Source organism: Falco punctatus (assembly GCF_963210335.1).
Source record: "Falco punctatus genome assembly, chromosome: 3".
NCBI classification, from domain to species: domain Eukaryota; kingdom Metazoa; phylum Chordata; class Aves; order Falconiformes; family Falconidae; genus Falco; species Falco punctatus.
The window spans coordinates 97,770,966-97,795,163 of NC_137582.1; the positions used below are offsets into that span (position 1 = coordinate 97,770,966).

A 24,198-nucleotide genomic window follows, 5' to 3' on the forward strand; every position below is an offset into this window, starting at 1 on the left:
TACATGACTGACATGTGAAACCCAGACATCTGCCATCCCCAAGCACGTTTCACAAAGTTTACAGCTGTATAAAAGCAGTGATTTAATATTTGATTTCAGTGATGCTGCAAGTCTTTACAATTGATACACTTCCACCCAAATAAAAGTTGTGAGAGTTCTTAAAATACTTGTTCTCCCTCATTTTTGGAAAGCAATGGAGTTTGGGTTTTGGGGTTTTTTTCTGTGGTAGGAATAAACAAGTTGACCAGAAACTAAAGACAACTGTTGTCATTACAAGGAAACCCACTTATTCAGGTTGCACTTAGGAATACTTATACTGGAGAAAAAAAGATGGGCTTTTAAAAACACTTGCCCGTGTAAACTGGAAGAGCCATCTCTGGATGAAGGTTTCTGTGTGGCTCACCAGATCAACATGTGTTAGTAGCGTGTTACAGTGACACAGCTGAACAGAAATGGGAGTCTTTAGCTGAGCCACAACAGCACAGGATTTCTGCTGAGAAGCCAGCCACGAACAGTACCCCGTCAGAACATACAAGCAGTACGAATACACTGCTTTGATGGGATATTTATTTATTTTTTTTTAATGATTGTGGCACTGTGTGTTCTTACCTGAAGCAAGTACTATCCTTGAACAAGACAGTGAAATTGCTCTGGCAAATATCCTTACCAATAAAAAGTATTAATTAAATATTGGTAAACAGAAGTTTCATAGTGCTATTAAAAGTGTTTTAAAGATGGATAAACAAGGAGTTCAGTCCTGCAACTCACTGCACGCCGTGATCCCAAACATACAAAAAGATGTTTAAATGTCACCTAAGGAAATGTTTTATTAGGTACAGTCCAGACTACTTATCTTATTCATAATCTTGAAACTTAAAGCCAACAGTGCTAACAACTTATGTCACTTCCAAAAAATCACAAGAACAGAGGCACACCATTTCCCAGCAAAATGAAGATATAAAAGGAAAACTATGTGTGCAATAACAAGCCAAAACCAACCGTCCAATACGTATCACCTCCTGTATATTTTGATTTCCCTTTAGTGTTCCGTATTTTTTGCTTTTGTCTGCAAAACATGCTCAATAAAAGGAACTTGCGCCTTTATCCTATCTAAAGGACACCCTAGTGAAACATCCCTTTAACATATTGTACTCTTCGGAGAATCTCTGTTTGCATCACATTTTCTGAGCACGGTTAAGCCACTAGATTTCAAGTTATATTTCAAAATACCTCAGAGACTGAGAGGAGTAATTAAGCCCATAGGTTAGTCACGCTGGTGGAGACTGGCCACTGATGACAGGACACGTCCTAATGTCAATAGTTCCTAAGGAAATTTGGTGTATATACAGAAAGGCCTTTTTAATGCTCGGTGTCAATCGTTAGTACAAAAAAATATGTTGCAACAGTAGCCACATAATCCAAATATTTATCTCATGGGGAAAAGTGTAGATTTATGTATTAAACTCCCAATTAACCGATGAAAACTTCAGGCTACTCATTTAAGTAAATTCTCTGAGAAGCAGCGAACCTGAGCCCTTTTCAGCAGGAATACTGTCATTTGAACTGTCTGCTGCTTTGAAGATGGAAAAAAAAACTGGAGGCATTTTAAAATGAGCATAAACTGACACCCAGCATTTGAAAGATGTTGCTGATTCACTGTTTGCATCCTTATTGCCCCTAAGGCAAAACCGGGAAACTTCAGCTCAGGGGTAAAAAGCTGGTACCCAACTAAAGCTTCTGTCCTGCTACACAAAGCAAAGAACAGCATTAGCACATCACCCAAGCATCTCTCGTTCTAACTGAGGATGCTTTTAGTTCCAGGAAGGCTTCTTCGCAATGCTGATTTTGAAGGACATAAAAGATATTCCTACGACAACTGACAGCAGAGTTTGGGAGGAGTTCATCCAGAGCAATTAATAGAAACCTGAAATGTCGTGGATTTATAGTTTTGTTCCAGTCTAGCCCACGACATGAGAGAACAAAAGAAAAGCCACTGGGAAGTTCAGCTGCTGCTGGGCTCTGATGGAAGCCGCTTGCCTCCTTGGAAAGGTTTAGCACTTCTGGATGATGTTAACTGACTCAGCACCCAGAGAGCTCTTCAAATTTGAGGACAGCAAGCCTGTATTTTTTTAGTTACAAGCTCTTAGGTGGGGCAAGAGCCTTCCTCTTGGTGTCAGAAGCCACCAGCTTCCATCCTTCACCTTCTCCTTAGGTTCTACTTACCTTAATACTGGTGGGAGTAGGCTGCCTGCCTCCACTGCAGGTGGGAATCCAAGGCTCTTAAGGTGCTACATTCCAAAGATCCCGTTGATCTCCCTTTCCTCTTCTCAGACACCGTTCTGTAACTCCACCACTGGGCAGCACAGCTCCTGCAGGACACAGAGCCATCTTCCCTGGCCTCAGAGGGAGGCCCCCAGCAGCCTGGGACACTCACAGGTCAGCATCCACCACCTCCAACTTACTCTACATTGAAGCCTCCAACTTGGCATGGGCAGCTCTCAGGGAGACCGTGCTGTGGCACACTGCCACCATGCCTAAGATTGTTACAGCAGAACACACCACCCAAGTCCCTCCTCCTTGTATCCTTCTGCATAAACTGCTCTACCTGTAGCTCTGTACTGGGAGCTGCACTCCTACGTAGCCCTACCCTAGCACTGGTTAAAGGGTGCTTGACCCTCCCTAACTGGGGGCAGCTGTAGCAAAGGCTCCAGGCACCTGGTCAAAGGCAGCTGATCATGCTCATTAGAAACTGCTAGAGCAGTTCTATTTACCTCATCCTTATCTGGTAGCAGCAGGTTTCTTAAAGGGTTCCCAAGCATCCCCTGATGATCTTGGACCTTGTCACCAGAAAGTCAAGAAGCTCCCAAAGACAAACCCAGAGGCTGATGCACAAAATGCTGCATCTGTTGGCTGCCTCTGTTAGCTGTGCTCTGATAACATCCAGTTCATAATATCCTGAATTGAGCCTCTTCTTAAACTAGATATGGGACAGCGGGCCAGTAAGATTATGTGATTTATAAAACATGGAAAATGGTAGGGAGTCATTTTTCACAGCAGGTCATCTCGTTCTGTAGCTGCCTCTCACTCCAGCTAGCTCTAGGTGTTGCAGAAGATCATGAAATACTTGCACTTCTTCCATTTTAACTTTAAAATACCACTTCAGATGCTGAAGCTGGAAAATTAAACCTCAGTTCGCCATCGTGATTTATGGCACTAGTGGATGTTTGGGTAAGCCACACTCCTGTCCAGTTTTTAATCTTCCTAAATTTTTGATCTCTGCACTGTGTTATGGCAATGAACTCAAGTCTTCTACCAAAAAAAAAAAAAAAAAAAAAAAGGATGACATTTCCTAGGACTCATTTTGCTTACACCTGTTTTCATGCAAGGATCTCTTCTCTGCTACTGGAAATGCAAAATCTGGGTGTTGTATCCAGCCCTCTACTTCATTCAGTACAGCTCTTAAAATGACAATGACAATTCCATTGGCCTTGAACGCAGCCCTGCTTTTGTGGATCAGTATTAGAAGCCTCGTTAAAAGGCAACCCAGACCCTTAGTTAGCTCAACAGTGTAACTCACTTCTGCTGTTACTTGGACTTAACAAGTATGAAAGGTGCTGCTTCTTTCACCGATATGAGACATGAGCCAATATGGTTTATAGTGTGATAGTCAAACCAGCTGTAAAAATTAATAGGTACTTTGCTCAAGTTCACTACTCTGCCCCACTCCAGCTGGAATGAAACTCATAAAGTTTAAAATGCAGGTGAGGGAAGGCTTTCACACCTTTATTGCTTGATGTTGTTTCATGAATCATTACGCTGCTATTTCAGCCAACCTGACAGCCATCAGGGCACAACACAGAATTATTATTCAAACAGGGCATTCCATGTCGCACTCTTGGTTTCCCGTTGACATGAGTCACATGATGCAGTTTTGTTGGGTTTTTTTTTGCATTTTGCATATTTTCTAGTCGCATATCCATAACCAAACTCAACAGTGAACGCTAAGACCCCCACAATGCTAAAAAGGTAGTAGCTTTTGGACATGTAACAGGTTTCTGGAGGCAGGGGGAAAGGACACTTAAAGGTGCAAAAAGGTGAGAAGTTTGGCAGACCGCAGCAATGCTCCTGGCGTTGGGTAAAGCTACATTGCATTTGTCAATTCATATTTTAGTATTCTCTCCTTATTTGCCTACAACTAGCAACGACACTACGTGTTACTTTGCCTAACATCTTCACATCAAGACACTGTTCAATGATTGACGCAGCACTGGGGAAAGAAGCATCAGAAGACATTAGAGGATTAGACATCACACCAATTTAGTGCATTACAGAGCAAATCAATTGTGATGGATAGAACTTCAAATAATAATCTGATTACAGAGGAACAAAACCAAAAAGCATCCAGGGAATTCTACGATGTGGAAAAAACAGCAGATTAGATCTGAAATTAATCTTAACTAGATAATCAGCTTTGTATTCTGGGCTTGCATGCACGAAGACGACTGACAAAAATGTGTGTCACCCCAAGGGCTGCCATAGGAGTCAGGGATAGAACCTCTCTCTTCCTTGGCGAACATCAGCATTGCCATTCATTTCCAAAAGGCTTGCACATACCAAGACCAAATTTGGCTTTATATTTTCCATTTGCAAGGGCACATTTCTGTTACACTCAGGGGGTTTGGCCATTTCAGAGGGTTATGATGAGCTCTGGGCAGGGGACAGGCTTAGTCCTCTGTCCTGCAGACACTTAAGCGTGTCCTTGGGTTTAAGGCCATGAATAGTCACTCTGACTCCTCTGGGATTACTTGGATACTGGAAGTCGAGCACATATCAAAGTGCCTGCAGGATTGCTGCCTAGGGATTGAGACACAAAAGGCGGCAGAAAAAAATATTCCTTAATGAGACTCTATTAAAAAACCCACAAATGTTATTAAACTTAAGTTGGTTTGCTACTGATCAAAAAGTGACTCTAGCAGTGGTTTTTCCACCATGTTTGGATACATGCTATTATGCATGCACACAGGGATGTTATCTACATTAATATCTTTCAGATATTTTACTTTGAATGTCATAAGCACATAAAACCAGTTAATTCTTTCCATGCAGAATGCTGATTGTGAAGCTATGAGTAATATACTTTCAGAGTATACACTGCACTGACTCTGAAGGATCCACAACTGAATGCTGAATAATTCACAAAATTTGACAAAATGCAAGTAAGGTGACTGACATGATATTGGAATGCTGAATTCCTGGAGGAATACAAAGGAGGTATTAGTATTTTGTTCCTCTTGTAGAAAAATTACTTGTGAGACTACAATTTAATTCATTTCAGTTTTTATTAAACCCCCTTTCTTTACCCTGATCCATTGCATATGACAGCTGCGTTGCAAAATTAACACTCATTTGCAAGTGCAGCTGGGCTCCCCTGACAGGGAGACAAAGCACAAAATGTTGGTAAGAGAGAAATTAAGGGCGGAGTTACATATACACTTAATTTCATAGTACATATGTTTCAGAATAATTTATTATAAGTATCCCCCCGTGACATCCATGCAGATTCCGCACCTATGAACGCTGCGTCGGCTGCCTCTGCCCCCGGTGCCCCAGCTCCCTGGTTCGGGCCGGGCACACCTTGCATCGCTATTTCATCTCAGGCAGCTGATCCCTCCCTGTTTACTCCTCCTGGCTTACGGACACGGCTACGCAGAGATGTCACGTTAGAGTTTAGGGAACTGAAAGACTGGTTTTCCCTTGCTGGAGGCAAGCTGGAGGCAGCGGCAGCTCAGGGAAGGCGAGCTCCTTGCAGACATTGCAGTGCCAACACCGGCGCAGCCTGCCCGTCCTGCAGGAGTTGCGGAGCGCAGCAAGTCGCGCCCAGACCCGGCTGGGTGCTTGCTCGAAAGCGTGTGTTTACCCAATGGCATCGCTTAAAGTTTAAGATTTTCTTTGATGGAAGCTTTTCGAGGTTTCCTTGTGCTGTATGTTAATGAAGTAGCCATAACTTAGGCAACAATTTAGGTTTTGAAATTTTTAACACATATATGTAACGTCTAAGTTCCAAAATATTTAATTACCAAGGCATATCCCTTTTAGCTTTGGAAAGCTGTCGTATAGCACCTTTCATCCTGAAAGCTTTTAAAAGGACTTGTTATTTATGAGTGATCTAGAATCCACACTCAAAGTCATTGAAGGAGGGAGATCAGCACAAAGAGTAAAGTCAGGATTCAGACACCAGTTGTTGAAGGATTCCTGCTGGTCAGACGCTTATTTAGAGATGGCCACAGTAGGTTTGATGTGGCCATTTCCAGAGCTCACATCCTGCTCAGGGACTGATGCTGTGCCGTACCCAGGTTATAATTACGCAGATTTCTAACCCTCTCTGTCCCTCCCTCCCCTGGACTACGACAGGCTCAGTTTGAGCTGATCTACATTTCTAATGTTTCTTCTCGGGCACTGCCACCAGCAGTGACCTCTCTCATCCCGCATTTTCTGTGGCTTACTATAAGCTTTTCCTGTTAGCAAAATCTCTTCTGGCCCCTTTAGCTCTCACATCACAGACGTCCCAAGCTGGTGACCCAAGCCCAGTTCTCTGTGATCCTGTCCCGTCCTTTTCGGAGGTGATTGCAATGTGCTGACAAAGCGCGATGCGAGGAGGACGTCCTCCCTGTCCAGCGCCCCACGGAGCACTGCAAGCTCCCACGTCACCAAAGTCATGCTGCTTACATCAGCCCTGTCTTCTGGGGTCGAATAAAACGACACCTTTTGCACCTAAAAAGCTGAAGTTTGTGGGATGTTTAAGCCTTCACAGCGTCTTACAGGCTGTTATACAACATGATCTGTTTGCACCCACTTACTTTGTGGCAGCGTTCGCCTGCGAGCGAGCCTTCTGGCACCCACCAACGCACCGCGTCCTGACACGCACGCAGAAATCCAGCCCTTTTCAAGGAATGAGGAGAAGAATACAGACAGGCAGCTCTGTGGAAGTACTGGCACTGTGCTCACAAGCTACTTGATGTTCAGTATATGCTAGATTAAAACCTTGGTCATCACACCCTTCCATGGGTATTGATTTTAAATAAAAATAGAATTAATGGGAAATTCGGCTCTTAATAAAATCAGGTGTTTCTTTGCATTAAACTCTGCCTCACAAAGAGAGAGGTAGTCTCTCTATTATTTGTCTAATAAAACATATTATTCGTCTAATAAAAGGGAATGCTATGATTTATCTGTCAGTGGTTTGCTAAACATCTCATTCATTTTGGTTTGCATAGTGAAGCTTTGGGATGAGGGTGTTGATATTTTTTCAATACCTGCCAGTCCTCAGGGAAGCTGGAAAAGGTTAAAAATTTATTGCAGGCACTCTGAATACTCTACTGTCTTGCAGACAGAGCTGGCATTGATCCTTTCCCCTCTCCCGCTAAATCTTCTGCAGATGAGAGTAGCTATTTGCTTTCCGTTGTGCAAGCAGAGCTCCTTGAAGAGAAATAAAATCTTTCTAACTTGGAACATACTGCTTGGAGCAGAGTTGGATTTCTGTTACACAACGACTGATTATTTCCATCTTAGCAATATCTGGGGCAAATAAATTGTGTCTCCAAGAGCATCAGCTCTAGGTGAGCAGAAAAAGAACTGACAGCATGGAGATGCCAGCAGTAGCATGCGAGGCATGTTTATCTGGGCACAGGCAGAGCTGGAGCAGCAGAAAAAAGGCATGCACTTTTTTTTTTTAATTAGGAAAAAAAGGTGGACAGTGTTCAACAAGGAAGCAGTTTAATTTAGATGAATATAAGGAATTACATTCAGATAAATTCTCATATCCTGTCAGTATAAAGACAGGAATTTTATTCTGATGGTGAAGATAACTGAGGAATGGTGTCATATCTTCCAAAGTATTTCTGGTGCTTCTTTTAGTAGAGCATTTACTGAAAAAAAGTTGGGTTGACTCCATTTCAGAATTAGACAGATGTTTCTTACAAGAATGCATTCTTCAATGTATTACACGGCACACCTCAGCTCTGACTTGTGAAATACCAGATTGAAATGGTACATGCTATTATCAATATAGCTCTATTCAAGATGCTACCAAATCTCTTGCACTGTGGTATCTGTTCTTGAAAAAGACGGGGTAATTCCATTTAGTTCCAGATTTGGCCCTCAGAGATGCGTACTCTCAGATCTTGTGAAAACTAATGGAAAAAGTACACAAAATCTGGCTTTAGAGCACAGTCCTTCATGCACTCTGCTTCTAAAGCATTTCTGTATCGCTTTCATTTGCAGAAATACGTGCTACAGTGGTACCTGAAGGTCCCACCCGCTCCTGGGAGCCCTTTGAGCTGGGAACCGTTCAGGCTTGCAACTGGAGCCAGTTTCTGTGGAGTCCTAGTCCCATTTGTTGCCCTCTCCGGGCAGCAGGGAGGGAGCCAGAAGGCTGAAAGATGCCCTGCAATATTCTTTGTTTCCACATCAACAGATTTCATTGACATAAACGCCTTTTAATTTTTTTATATATATAAATATATATATAATTAGTATATTTATTTATATATATATATATGTAAATACATAAAAGTAGACAAATTTACATGATCACTATAGACTTCTAAGCAAATTCCTTCTGAAAGGATTTGCCTGACTAGAATCCAGCAGCATCTTTTCAGGAGACAGCAGCCTGTGAAGGTGGCAGGAACTGAAGATGTATGTCAGCCAGAGTCACTTGTTGTGCGCCCTGGTCCCAAGAGAGCTGGTGTCTTCACACACCTGCTTATTCTTCTGGGCAGCTAATGAAAGCCACTGATGTGCTGCTAGTATATAGTTACCAGAATTTTGCGCAGGAAAGGTTTGACTTGTTATCAAACACAGAGCTGATCTTGTCATCTGACATGTAAATCACATGTCCTGTTTCATGCAGCTTTTAAGGGGGACATATTCCCTGCCAGCTGTGTACCTGATGCATGCAGCAAATGCCTGTACAAGCAGCAAAGCTCTGCTTTTGCCCTGCAACCCGCAGCGCAGGAGGCAGCTGCGTAAGGAAGGGTGAATGAAAGAATATGGGTGGTGCCTGCGTGAATCCTGCAATCCAGAAACCTTGGAAAGAAAACGCGAATGGGAGCGGCAGGCTGGCCAGGCTGCCCTGGGACCACTGGGCTCTGGCGGTGGCCATGAGTTACCTCCCTGTAGCCACCACCTCACCTGCACAGGGCTTGTTTGTGAAATGGATGCAGGTAAGGCAGAGCTCTGTCACCTACATCGCTTCCCCAAAGAACCATACTCCTGGCACCAAAGGTTGTGTAACCAAACATTTAAATGCAAATAAAAGTGCTCTCAAGTCATATGGGAAATTCAGGATTATTTTTTTTGTTTCTGGCACTCCATGTTCCTACGAAAAGCCTCTCATTCTTTGAAGGTAGGTTGCTTGTTACCTTCAAGCATTCTTCTCTGCCTCTCATAGATAGCTTCATCCCAAAACTTTCACTATTTGCATTAACAGACGTGATGGTGAGTTGGGGAGCTAACTTGCAGACTGCTTTTGACTTCAATTGCTTTTTAACCCAAAAGCTGCTAAAGCACTAGAAAGCCCTGGGTAAGAGACAGCTCCGAGCTCCGCTCTGTTTGAGAGAGGATTATTATGGTTTAATTTAAACCACTCCCATAATCAAACTGACATAAGCTGGCCTGATACCTATTTAAGTTTCCATATTATTTTTTTCTCTTGTTTAATTAAACCCATTTTGAATTATGCTTTAAGGCAAACCTGCACAACTCTGTGTGTACACAAGCTCTCAGCTGGTGTTACCAAGATCGCATTTGGAAATGGTACAGCTCATTAGCTTTGCTGGCTCCCAGACAGTTCAGAGCAGTTTGAATTTCCTGCCAATTCAATGGTATTATTTAGTTTGTATTTAAAAGCTCGTGTTTCCTTTTGACCCAGGATGGTCAGCAAACGCAAGCACTGAAGGGCCTGGGCTTTCATCAGCGTCTGCAAGAGCAGAAGAGCTCTGAGACTTTGGATGAGTGCAGGGCATTGCCTTTTGCTTCCTTTTACTGCTGTTCCATGGAACAGAAGGAAGAGACAATGTGAGCTTTTGTACAAAAGTGAGGTGACCTTTCCAAGTTACATGTGGGATCTGCTGCTGTTTCTATAGAGACCAAATGCATTAACCTGAGTCAAGTGGGAATGCCTGAGGCTCATTGAAAGGGATACAGTTTCTCAGAGAAAGCTGGAAGATTTAAGTAAAAGGGTTGATTCATGTGTTTTACTTTTTAAACAAAGGGAAGCTGCATTTAAGCTTCCTCAATGGGATGTCTGAGCTGAGACATACATTTTGTATCTGGTTTCAGCTTCCAATTTCCAACTTGCATCAGCCTTACCAAAAAACTGTCCTGTTTTAGGGTCCCAAATGCTTCTTTGGCTGAATAATACTCTACAGTAGTCCACTGGTTTTAGACCAGTGAAAGACGGTTCTTGTTCAGTCAAAGAGCCTGCAAAAAACCCAAAGATGCTGTTTAGTTTGTCCATCCTGCATCCGTGAACTCATAAACAGCCATCAAATCTCCACTCAAGGCAGGTCCTAAGACCTAATTCATTCCCTTCAGACCTACACACATTTTGTTTCAATACTCAGAACTACTGCACAGAAAAAATACTTTTGACTATGTATAAGAAAGATTAAAAAAAATAAAATCTAAAGAGAGAGCTGTATTCCTTTTCTAGGAGCTGACAAGAGAATAATGATAAATTTGTAAACTGACTAATGAAATAAACCATTTTCACTGATTTAAGATGCTGAGCTTATTTAATTTGCAGGTGGGTGGACATGAATCATGTCACAAGTACTGCTTGTTGTCACCTGTCTAGATATATACTGTCTGATCACAGAGAGAGATTCAGCTTCTGCCTGTAGGACCAGGGAGTTAATGTTTTTTTTTGGGGGGGAACAAAGAGTAAAGCTTGGATTCTCTCCAAATCCAGATTTCTACTTAGTTCAACAGGTACATTTGGTAAAACAAACCTTGCCCTGTGGAAAATCAACGCCCAGCCCCTTCCAGTGGTTTTCCCTCTGTGTATTTGGGAGTCTGAAAACAGGCTTTTTTGTTTAATGATGTTTCTTTTTTCACTTCTAAGGCAAACACTCATATGCCCATCCCTGCCTTTGGGAATGGGGGTTTGCCTGTGGGCTGTGGAAGTCAAAAAAAACCCCAAACAAAACCACAATAAATACCAAGTAATTTAAAAAAAAATAAATAAAAGAAGGAAGCAAAACATAGTTACAAAATGGCACAGTTTAAAGGCTGATTTAAAGGCTAATTTGACAAATGCTGCCTAGGAGAGAACCATGTAACTTATAAATAGGAAAAATTCTAATTATCATCCATGAAAAAGAAATACTGCGATTAGTTTGAACTGTGTTGAACCTTTGACTACTTTAAGGAAAGTATTATTCACAAAGGCAGCCAGCACATAAACAGCTCTTCATCTTTTACCTAGCCCGGCTGGCCTTTAGATCAAACAACTCGGATCAAAGTTTGTTTTTATAAAGTCTCCTTTAGATGCAAAAGTCCCCAAAGTACTTTATGAAATGGCCCTCTGAGAAATATAATATCTATCAGGTAATAAGTTAGAAATGCAGAATTTAGCAGAACAAAGAGAGATGGCTGCGTGTCAGCAATGGAATAATTGGTTGTGTCATCTCAAATACAAAATTAAATCTTTCTAAATGGCTTTCATTTTCCATTCTGCTCACCGATCACATAACGCACACAAAATGCTGCCGTAAGGGCCTGAACACTCTATTGATCTTAATAGTTCTGATGGCACTGCTCACTGCTGCGTGTTAGCCTCCCGGAATGCTTAACGGCCAATTTTAGGCTGCCCTTTGAGCTGTCATCTCGTTGTACAACCCAAGGGTGAAGGTTGTGTCTCAGACACAACTCCGAGCGTCTTGCTCGCCCTGGGTGCTGCTGGCTTGCTGCGGCTGGGAAATGGGGGATGTCCACTGTCTGTACCTGGTGCTCTGGTTGGACCAGGGCATGGAGTGAGAGCGCGGGGAGAGGGGGGAGCAATGACCAGGAGCAGAAAAGCCTTTGAAATGGGAGCTGTTCCCATCCAGTGCTCCACGGGTACTTGTTCTTTGTTTGACAAGGGTTAAGCTTTTTATTAAAGACATTCACGTGGCTTCATGTGCATGCTTTGTGTGCCTGCACACTACAATACCTCCAGACAAATAAAAGAGCATTAGTTTCGAACGCGGTCCTGGTTTATCCGGTGCTATAGCACATACATATGAATAGACTAGAAATATTGACATAGAGTAACGGAAAAGGTTAAGTCAATGTTTGCTCAATGCTGCAATCCAGAAGTCATTTTTAGGGCAGCAAATTTTGAGATTCCCGAGTAGGAAGTAAACAAAAAGGTCAAAGCAATTAACAGATAAGTTCGATGTCATCAATGCACGCACAAAGAGGCACTGCAAAGCACGCCGTTCATTCCAGTCTGCTGGTCAGCCTTAACACATGGGCAATGCCTTACTGCCTACGGTTTTGCAGTTCCGCGCTTTCCTCCCTTGCAGAGGGCATTAAGTCCATCCTTAACTAGGGATGTGTGACAGCCAGCAAGGGCATCAAGGCCCTGCTGGGGAGCAAGGAATACGGGGATGTACACTTGCAGGCGTTGTGTTTTGTCGAAATAGGGAGCTGCTCCTGCTTATATCGGCAACGTATATATTGACTTCTACAGGAGCAGGACTGGGAGCCGAAGGGGTCATCAATCTTGTTACAGAGAATTGAGCAGAGGTATGATAGATGCTCAAACCGGTCTGTATATTTTTCATTTGCAATAGCTGTGTATCACTGGATACCATACGTTTATAGGGTTTGATCTGGCAGCCAGAATCTGTAGCTAAGGACAAGTCGTGCAGTTCAGGAAGGTGGGATCAAGCAGGCAGGGGAGTCGCAGGTCTTCCAGTTTTCCTGGCTAGCAGCAAGCAGAGCCAGTTACCTGGCCGAACCCCAATCCGTCTTACTGCTGCAAATGACACCATCTACACCACCTCATGCTGGGCAGCAGCGAAGCAGTTAATGTGACTTCTGTGGGAGAGATATGAGCTCCTTGCCAGCCTAGGTAAGTCAGTCAATATTACAAAGCAAACTCTATAAAGAACCTCAGGTTCTCCGACAGAGAACCTTCATTAAAGCAGTAAGCGAAGCAGTATGCTTATTTCCCCGGGGTCAACCACTTACACCTTAAACTTTCAAAAATGAAATTTATTTTCTGTATTCCGAAAGACATTCTACACGATAGTGCCCTTTTGGGATTATAAAATCAAAATCTCTGACATTTTCCTGAAAATTCTGTGGTGAGAAGGAGGGCAGGGGGATCACGTTGGTAGAGCTAGCAGCAATCTGAAGGACAACAGAGTGCCCCGCAGCATAAGAGCTCCCTTTGGGAACATCTGAGCCACCCTTGGCTGAGGTGAGGGACCTGCAGGAAGAAATCAACACTCCAGCAAAATCTGGAAATTTATATAGATGCCTTCCAGAGGGAAACAGAACTAAAGCCTCAGACTGGAGCTCCTCCAAGCTCTACATTCAGCTGCAGGTGTTGCTCAGACGAGGCTTATTTCATTCTGAAGCCTCTGCCATATGTTAATGTGAATTAATTTTCAGTGACACATGAGGACTCCAAGCAGCACGTGGCAACTGGAAGCAGCCTTGAGCGAATGAATATGGTTTAGGACTCAAGGCACAAAAAATGGCTAAATTTGGGCTGTGTATCCTTGAGATGAGAAGATAGAAGGGGAACATCACAACTTCAAAGCACATAAAAGACTACTGCAAAGAAGTAGCTTCTTTTCTTTATTTTCTTGTCAGATGGGACAAGAAATAATGTGCTTAAACTGTAGGAAGATTCAGGTCAGGCATGGGCAAAATAAACTTTCTAGCAGCAAGCAACACACTGAAGCAGTGGAGTAGCTTCACTTGGAAGCCCTTGGGATCTTCTTTGCTGGAGGTATTGAAGTCCTAGACAGAGCTCATGACATAAATATAGCTGACATGATCTTGTGAGGAGGCCAGACCAGCCTGCTTCTCAAAGTCCCTTCAACACTGCTTCTTTTGCTCCAGGTCAGGAAATCTCCACCATGGACTAGGCCAGTTCCAAGACTTCAGAGGAACTTCAAAGTTCCAGGGCAGTTCCAAGACTTCAGAGAAGATGCAGGAGTGACCTGGCAGAGCAGTCTGCCCAGTTGCTTTATTTGTGCCACAAAGATGGCACTCAAAACCTTGCAGCGTGCTTTTTTTTCTCCTCGTGCATGATTTCTGTGCTGATAAATAATATTGGAGAGGTTTTTGCACAGTTTGTCAACTACTTTATTAGCCACAAAACATGACAGCACGAGGCATCGCTTGTCTGAGGGTAGAAATGTTTAAAATTGAAAATAAATTTCCAAGCTGAGGCTCATAGAAGTCAAAGGGGAATTGCAAACCCAAACAAACACAGAAAATGAATACTAATGTCTCCCTATAGAACCGACTTTTATAGAAAGCAACTTTTCTCATGCCACATATTTGAGATGCTCAGGTAAATCTTAGAAATATGCCTCAGAAAACTGAAAGTAATGCACAACAGGTACAAAGTTGTCCTCTTTTCCCTGGCATCAGCTGCATTTGAGATTTTGGGAACAGCTTGTATTACCTCATTTATCAATCTCTTGTCCTGTTCTGCTCCCACAATATTCTAACTTGAAGTATCAAAACCATTCCTGTTTTACTGAATAGTTTCTATGTACCAGACATCAGAGCACAAGGAGGGCAAGTGGCGTGAAAGAGCTAAAGCAGAGGCTGTTGGGCATGTGGGAGTCTATGGAATAGCTCACCTGGAGGTAAACGATGGTATTGGATATGAAAAGCTTTTCTTTTTGTAGTCCTTCAAGAAATATTTAGACTTCAGAAACTAAATGTGTTAGACATTTCATAAAGAGCTCTCTGTGTGCTCAGACTACTGATCTGACAGGCTAAGATGAAAAGGAGAATTAATTGGAATTAGTCTTGGTAGGAATAGGGGAACTGTTGGAAATGGATCAAATTCTTGCAGGAGAAAGGAAGAGGCTGTTTTATTACCTAAAAAAAAAAAAAAAAAGAAGGGCAAACATTTTTTGATCTTGGAATCAACTGATCCAAAGCAATTTGCACCTGACCAACTGAGGAGTATTTATTCAACAGCTTGCAAGGTAATATAGAAACACCTAAGCTAACTTAAGTCAAGATGGGTGAAGGAAAGCAGTGTGAATTAGCTGGAGCAGACTTCCATTCAGACATGATCAAACTGCTCCCAGTGCTTAAGACAGACTGGTTTAAGCTACCTCAAACCTTTTCACACTGCACTAGCACAGACTTCTCAATTCTGCTCTTCCACTGCAGAAAGCTGTGCTGTGGTTGAACAGAAAAGGTGGAAAACTGAATTTTAAGTTGATCTGAAAAGTTGGGGTTTTTTTTCTATTTCCATTCCCCAGAAAAGTGTTTTGTGTTTAAAGACCTTGTATATGACTTTTAATTTTATATTTTCAGTAGATATGCCATTTTTCTCACAATTTTACATGTCTAAGTAAAACATGCTTTTGAAACAAAAAATAATGTTTTAAAAAAATTAATTTTAATGTGGGGAGGGGCTTGCTAAAACAGTATGAGTTCAGTGGTAAATTGCACATACTTTTGATAGATCTAAATGTTTGGTAGTTAACATTTTAGTCAAACATTTTTTGCTCTGTGCCCATCAGCATTTTCAGTGTAATAAATCAATGTATTTATTATCCATTTTCAGTGTATTTCAGTGTATTTGCAGTTTTAATATCAAAATGGAATTTTGAGTGGTCGTCGTGGGGTCATGCCAACAGCCTTCTGACCTACAGGCATGGGAAAGCCACACATCCCTGTCTTGCTCTTTTCCCACTGCAGCATGCTCAGGGAATTCCATGACTGCAGACTGTAAGACGTGCATCTACTTAGAAGATTTCCATCCTAAGCAGACATACAACAAATTGTAATCTCCTTCTGCACTACCAAGGACGACTTTTGTGTCCTCCACTAAGAAAGATCCAGTTCATCCATTCTCTATGTGACAGGGAAAAAAAAAAAAAGAAAAGAAAAGCAAAAAAAAAAAAAATTCAAGACCTTGGAAAGCCTTATGACTGCTAGATAGAAAGGAAATTTGCATAATAGGGGCCATGTGGCACAAGCTGACAGTACACGTCCTACCTAAAGAAGAAGAAACAGCTATGGGATCCAGGAAAGGTGAAGATTGGTGCCCAAGAGCTGTGTCTTCAAACCAGCAACCACTGAAAAGGCTATAAACAAACACCTGAAATATCCTTTCTGGAGTAAAGCAACTTACATACTACTAAATCCTCTTCCAAAGAGTGCTTTCCAATATGGTTCATGTGAAGATTTAGAAGGCAGAATAGTTTAATTAATTTGAAAATAGGTATTATCCCTAGGAGTTGTATTTTCATCCCCTCTCTTAAAACTATTTTGCCTTCCCCATGCTTACAGGAGAGCTTAAGCTAATAAAGACGGGGTTTTATGTCTCAAGATACATATTTGGTCTGAGTGCCATTTAATGTGCCCCAAAGAGCCAAGACACCCCCTGAAGTTGTGTGTCAGGCAAAAACTTACTTTCCCACACGTGTATGGAGGAAAACAGTTTCAAAAGTGTAGGCAGGGATTTTCAGAGGTAATTAAAGGGGGAAATCTCAATAGCAAGCACCTCTGGTCATATCACAGTTACCCTGAGGACATTTACAGTGCCTTGAAAACATGCACAGGGAAGCACTTATGGCATTCCCTGAGCATGCTGCAGTGGGAAAAGAGCAAGACAGGGATGTGTGGCTTTCCCATGCCTGTAGGTCAGAAGGCTGTTGGCATGACCCCACGACGACCACTCAAAATTCCATTTTGATATTAAAACTGCAAATACACTGAAATACACTGAAAATGTATAATAAATGCATTGATTTATTACACTGAAAATGATGATGGGCACAGAGCAAATAATTTTTGACTAAAATGTTAACTACCAAACATTTAGATCTATCAAAAGTATGTGCAATTTACCACTGAACTCATACTGTTTTAGCAAGCCCCTCCCTGCATTAAATTAAAGAAAAACACCAACACCAACACAGCTCAAGGACAATAAACCATCGATCTTCTAAAACCAGCTCAAACTGCTTTTAGGAATCATGCAAGGATAAAAGGGGTGCACCAAGTTTGGTTAACAGAATACCCAGGTATTCCTCACAGGTGATCAATGCTTACTGTAATAAACTGCCCCTTCCCTCTTATATTAGCTAGATTTCAAATGACTGTAAGAAACGAGCCAAGGGAATATGGCTGAAACAAATCAATGAGCAATACTTGTCACCGAGCAAAGCAGGCAGTGCCACGTGAGGGCACAGGCTGCATTAAAATGTTTGCCGTTTTTTTAGACAGGCAATTATCACCTCAGCCTTTTGTAGGCCTCTGATGTCTAATGTCATATTCACACACAAACGCCTTCTCCCTCACTTCTGCATTTGCTGTTTTAACTGCATTTCTCTAACTGAGCTCTTCTGATGGGGATTAGCAAGCTACGTTAACGCGGCAGCTGTGGCAGTTCACCTGGAAGAGCTGAGGGTCGGTGGGGTCAGAGAAGGAGCCCAGCAAGTTAATCATCCTCTGAATATGAAAATGACAGAGGAGGGAAGCAGCCTATGCTGTGCAAATAAAGACCTTTTGCGAGAGCAGCTGGTTGAGCCCCACACACCTTGTTCACCATAGAAAGTGAATAGTGAAAGGGTTCGGGGGGGGGCAAAGGCATATCCTGTGCTGCTGATGCCGTCAGAACAGGGTAATTATGTCTTACCAGAAATAAGTACCTGAAAACGAAAGAAACCTGTCACGTATGGATATCCCTGGAGATGAGTCCTCAGTGTCTTTTCCCCCTTAATACACCTAGCAGGCTCTGGAGGAATCTTTCAGGAGTCTGTTTTTAGTAAGTGAGGAACCTCTTTTTCCTACCCCCCGGGCTCGCTGATTCACAGCACATCTTCAACGGCAACAGACGAGCTCAGCAACAGCATCACTGAAGTCACCGCAAGTGTGTCGTGAGTGTGGCTTAAACGGAGAGAGAAGAGACGGGGCTGCTGAGCTGGAGATCAGGCTCGACCCGCTGGCCCAGGCGTAACAGGTTGCAGGTTAACACAGAGCCAGTGTGTTTTTTCTTAATAATATAGTGTTATCATAGCCATTGCAATGCGGAATGGACACCTTTAACCAGCTGATGGGAGAAGTAAATGCAGAGAGTTGTGCTCCTGTAAACACAGCTGATTACACCTCTGGTGTGTCACTTGATCTCCAGACAGTCTTCCAAAGGAAGGCAAAACAGCTCTAACAAAGGGGCATTTTACCTGGGAGACTGAAAGGCTTCCCACAAAAGAGAAAATTGTACGTGTTTGATCTTAGCATTTATATTATTATTCCGAAAAACACAAAAGACAGAAATGTTTAGACAGTAGATTGTCACTCTCTGGGATAGGGCTGCATTTTCCGTGTATGTCTATAGTTCGTAGTGTAGTTGATACCTCTGCAAGCTAAATAAGTAGTAATTACTGAGATACTTCTAATGTCTGCTGAGATGCCTCACAATATGTGAACAAAGGCCGAATAAAGCATTTTTTAGTATCTGAAACGTCACTATCAGGAGGAATTATTTGTTTCTCCACCGGTACCTCCAAGAGTAGATACATAAATAGAAAAGTCAGTTATATGTAGCTGCTGCCTGATGTTTAAAGATTAAAAATCAGCTAAAAATCTCACGCAGTTTTCCCTTTGTGACATCTGCACGCACCCATTACACTTGTGAGCACAGAAAATAAAACCTCTTCTCCTAAGGTAGAACAATTCCGTACCTGAACAATGCTCATCTGTCTGTGTTCATGTTGAAAAAATCTCTGAAAATCTCTCTGACACATCCCTTTCCACAGGCACTGAAATACCCAAGTCACTCTGAAGCCAGTGGGTGTTGGGAACCTAAACGACTTCAGAGATGCGAGTCTTAATGTCAGGTGAATCCTTTTCCACCGCCTTTCGCACCGAGGTCCCTTACGCGGAAGGCTGAATACCAGTTGCAAATACTCTGTGACGACCGCTGAGAAGATGGGACCTGTGAAAGGTGGCCTCAGATGAAGCTGGGCTGCGTAGTACTCATACCCCAAACACGTTACTCATCACAGCCTCTGGGCTGTGTAAGTATGTGGCTGGAGGAGGCTGTTGCATGAGTCCTTCATACAGACCTGCCAGTATCCTTTAAGGATGAAGCTCAACTGTACATGATAGGGGGGATAATACATCTTTTGTTGCTATGTGGGTAAGCACAATAATGGAAACTATTTAGAGGATAATTGGTGTGCTCTATTTTAAAAGGAAATAATCTGGTTTCCAAGGGGACTAACTATGAGGCCTAAAGACTGTAGTTTATCTCAGTGTAGGAATGGGATCATTATAGAGGGAAACAGAGCACCCATCCAATTCAATTACCTCGATTGTATTACGAATGTAAAAGAGGAAATTGTATGTATCTCAAAAAGGAAAGTTTCCCACTCTTCCCCTTCCACCCCACTTGGAAACTACCCTGGAAGCACTTGGTCTCCTGCAGACTACAACGAGCTTTTGTGCTCAGAAAACTTGCAAGGTTTGTTCCTTGCAGATTACCCAGCTCCCTCTTAAACCCTCCTTCATCCTACACGATCAACACCCTGGAGCGTCTCAGGCTGCATTCAGGCACTCAGTAAACTGCTGCAGCTACAACTTCTTGCTGGCATTTTTGCAATCAACAAAAATGTAGCTGAAAAAAAGCACTGTTTGGAAGGGGCAAAACATTTGCCGAGTATGTCAACTAGTATAAAATTTGGTGGTTTTGTGGGAAAAACGTTACTTGAAACTTCCAACTAAAAAATGTTGGGGGTGGGGAGACTGGAGGAACCATGTTACCCACTCCAGAAGCTTTTATTCGATATTTGGATATTACTGTGCTGCTCTCTTTTTCTGACTGGACCAGCATCCCCAGATGACCAGGAGGTTATATGATCTGAGCAGCTGATCAGCATACAGAGACTGAAAATACTGCAGCGAGAAATGTTCTGCTGTGGTTCTGCTCATGAGGGAGCTGGTGCCAGGCTGGGATATTCTTTCTGCCTGACCAACACGGCTCCCTGCCCTGCTGCTGGGCTGGTGTTCAACTGACCACTGCAACCATCAGCTCTGTTACACCAGTTTCTAGCATTTTATGGGCCAGGTTGTCTGCCAGTAGAATTTCTTGTAAAGCTGTATCTTTCTCCTTAGCAATATTTTTATCTTCTCCCTCCTTGCTATAACAGGTTTCCTTTCCTCTTCTTCAGTAATCTGGAATCTTTGGTAACTTGGATCCTGTTTTGATACTGTGCACTGACTGCATATGCCTGTGAGCAGATCAAATTAATCAGATGCTGTTAAAAATGAATGCATCTGAGCCTATTTCTCTCTCCTGTTTCAAACACAATCAGATATCTGGGCCCAGTATGCTGGATTACTGAAGTTTGATCAGCATGCTCTGGAAATACTGTGGCACTCCTGTTGTGGCACCCAGAAAGCATGCTCAGAGAGCAGCAGCATTTTAGAATGATTTATTGCATATAGAGAATAGCATGAAGTGTCAGACATCCATCGTATTTGTATGGACATAGTTGAATAAACCAACTTAATTTTTACAGAGAGTTGTGAAAGTCTAAACATAAGAAGAAAAAAATATATATATTCCAGGCTGTACAGTACATTATTTAGTTCTAAATTATTCAGAGCTTCTGAGTAGTGGTCTAGTAGCACAGGTCTGACATTTTCCTTTTTTTCATCTGAAAACTTTTGAGTTCGGTGCAGCCTTAATAATCTGTGCGTGATGGCTGGAAAGGAGCAGAAGGACCAGTTCATCAGAATAAGTCTGTAAGTCAGTACGGTAGCTGGAAAAGCTCTCTGCAAATCCTCTGTACTACTGCAGATGGGACTGGTATCCTGACCATCTACTGCCAATGGTGCTGGTAGATGATCAAACCGAGCATTTGTCAAGAGGGTCACATCTAATTTTGCATATGCTTCTGCTGCAGCTCTGGTGCCATACAACCAAGGCTGGACAGCTGTTGCTGCCTGAGCCAGCCAAAGGAACCCTGCCTTGCGCTACAGTCACAGCAGCTACCTCAGTCTTCAGTCTGAAAATGGCTGGAAAAAACAAGTATCCCCTCACCCTCCTGTTTTGCAGCCCTTTGCAGGTGCAGAATATTGTGAAATAGATAGTATAAAGATTCTTTTTTTTACTTTTTGAAGCTTGCAGTCTGAAAAACATGGATTGGAAGCTGATGAACAAGCCCTGCTAGGCCAACCCCCACCCCCCCAAAGCTGTTTCCTCTTCATGTCCTGCCAGTTGGGCCCAGTTCTGTAGGAACATTTAGATCCTCATCCATTATAGATTTTAACAGGAATTAGGCATTGTGCAGCTGAACCCCACTATACGTTTGTCTGGTGCAGAGTTCTTTCATAACACAAAGTCTGAGGAGCATGGGGTTCCAGGAGACCCTGCAAGCCATCAGAACCAGTTCTTCAAAATGCAGATAAAAGCCACTAAACAAACGACTGTGAACCATCAGGTGAAAACCGCCTCCGTTTTTCTGTGCCTTCCATACAGACTTATGATGTGTGACTGAAAGAGAGCAAGCCCATCACGACACCTGTCGAAAAGGATGCTTGGGTTTAGTCAGTGCTGTCCGTGTCTCACTTGCAGGGGAAATGAACTCAGGTATGAATTATATTCCCTGGAGAAGAGTTTGCTATTAGAAAGGTTTCCAATGCAGTTGTAACAGACCTCAGCGGATGGCAGGATTGTTTTATTGCAAGTGAAGCACTGTTTAAGAAAACACAAGAGTTCTTAAACCATATAGTTCTTGACAGCACCACTTAGAACAGGAAATACCACAACGCAGCCCAACAACAGCTCAGTAAAAGTTGCTTTTTAAATGGCAACTAGTAAATGCCAGGGGCAAGGTTACAAAGCAGCTTGTTAGCAGCTCAAGTATACTCTAGCCACTTCTTTCTGTCTCCCTTTCACAACAGGAGGCAATTTTAGACTGCAGAGCACAGATGTGTCTGGCAGATACATCCTTCTTCCTGCATCTTAAATAAGTGTCTCAGAGATTGTAAGTCATTAATCTCATGGAAAAACAGGTCTCAAATAGGATTGGGAAAAAAATGTAACAACAAAAATCACCGAAGAATTGTTACTAGCTGCAAGAACCGAAGGGACACCTCCTGCAGTGAAAAAGCCACTGTCTGCTATTGCTAGTATTACTCAGACTCCTAGAACAAAGGCTATAGGAGTCCATTTATCTATATATTTCTAACTCGTGCATCCTTTTGGGACCAAATGCCAATCAGTGCCAGGTGCATTCTCTTAAATATTTTATTTAACCACTCCACAATGCATGTATGCTGTCATGGTGGTGACTAATGTAGTATTTTTTCACTTTTGTGATTATTTTTGAATAGTGAAGTGAACACAGCTTCTTCTCTCTCAGCTCTGCATGCTCAGGCTGGTATCCTACAGCCAGGTCCTTCCCATCTGCCAAGGCAAAAGCAGGGAAGTATTTCATCCGGGAACGAGTGAACTGAACCTCACTGCTTCACAGACAGGGACTTTCCTCCCATCTCTCCAGGTCATTTAAAATGGACTCCAGCAGAAGCAATATGAAAATGTTACACTTTCTACAGAGTACTACATACTATGTACTATGGAGTACATAAAAGCTCTAAATATTCCAGTAAGATTTCAGCTGAGATTTCACGGAGCCTCTGAGACTAAGAAAAAGGATTAACTCAATCTGGTGTTTTCGAGACTGGAGCATTGGTTGGTTTTAATGAGTCATTTGCACAAGGCTGCACACAAAGCTGCTGCCAGGGTGGGAGCTTTCAAGTCCTCTGTCTAGGACTTGGGGTCCATCATAAATCACCCTCTGACCATACTTTTTGTGGATCATACATAGTAGGTAGGCACCAGATAAGTTGACTTAAGAGAAAGGAACAGTCTTTTCCAATACAACTCCTGAAAAATGAGGTTAGCCTTTGACGGAATCTTTGCACAACGGCTTGAAAATTATGAAACCCAGGCTTTATTATTCCTGACTCTGCCACTGACGGACTGTACGGTTCTGAGGCAGTTGCTCATTTGTTCTATGCCTTTCATTTCCCCATCTGGGAAAGCTGATACTTCAACCTAGATCTATATGGGGAGCTCAGTTACTTGTTGTTTATAGTGCACTTTGACATATGCATACAAAAAGCATTATGAAAATGGAAGTTCTAAGTGCTGATTGTAACATTTTCAATATTTTCAGCTTCACGGGAGTTTCCTCTCAAGACTAAAATAACACAAGATTTTTAAAGGATATTTTCCTTGCCTAGCTAGAAATGGTATGTATAAAAGATGTTGCAGAAAAGTTTTGTTACATTGTTTGATAAAGAAAAAAAAATGCATTTTTCAACTACTTTATAATTTATCACTGTTATCACAGCTGGGGGAAAGGTTTTCTCTGTACTCCATTCCTGAGAACATGATGAGTCTTTGCCAGTCGGGAGAAGCCGTATTTTCTTGAGCACAAATTTATTCTTCCATCTTCACCTGCCAAAACAACTTGTGCCCTGTTTTATGACACACAGCAGTCAAGTCACATTCTAGACGCAGAACTGGATCCATCCACAAGGTGAAATGTAGCACTCACGGAACAAAACCAAGTTAACCTCTCGTGTGCACTTCCTCAACACAATTCTGAATCACTTTGCCTTCTCAAAACCACCTATTTTTTTTTTTAAAAGTAAAAGTTACACTACGAAAATCTATGTTAATTCACTAACTTCTATGCAAAACTTCTCACACAGATCTTTTATCAACACAGCCCTAGCTGGCTTTAATGCTTTACTTATGCTTCATCAAAGCTCATATGGTATTTGTTATAATTTACTTACTGCTTTCAGTGTAAGCTCCTTTCCAACTTGTTTCTTTTAAATGAACTGTTGCTTTAATGCTGTAAATATTCAGCAAACATCAATATTATGGCCAGCACAATGTGGTTCAGTGTACCAGTGCCAGGT

The 24,198-nt window shown here is 42.3% G+C and overlaps 1 protein-coding gene across 2 annotated transcripts in view; it reads right to left on the reverse strand.

Annotated features, from left to right (window-relative positions):
* The window catches only part of LOC308061563 (uncharacterized protein), a 161,123-nt gene that overhangs the window by 46,249 nt on the left and 90,676 nt on the right, over nt 1-24,198 (reverse strand). For both annotated transcript variants that reach the window (XM_080381729.1, XM_080381730.1), the window contains exon 3: nt 1-24,198. This exon is cut by the window's left edge and continues 46,249 nt beyond it; it is cut by the window's right edge and continues 5,754 nt beyond it. The gene's annotated coding sequence lies outside the window, so the exon portion shown is untranslated.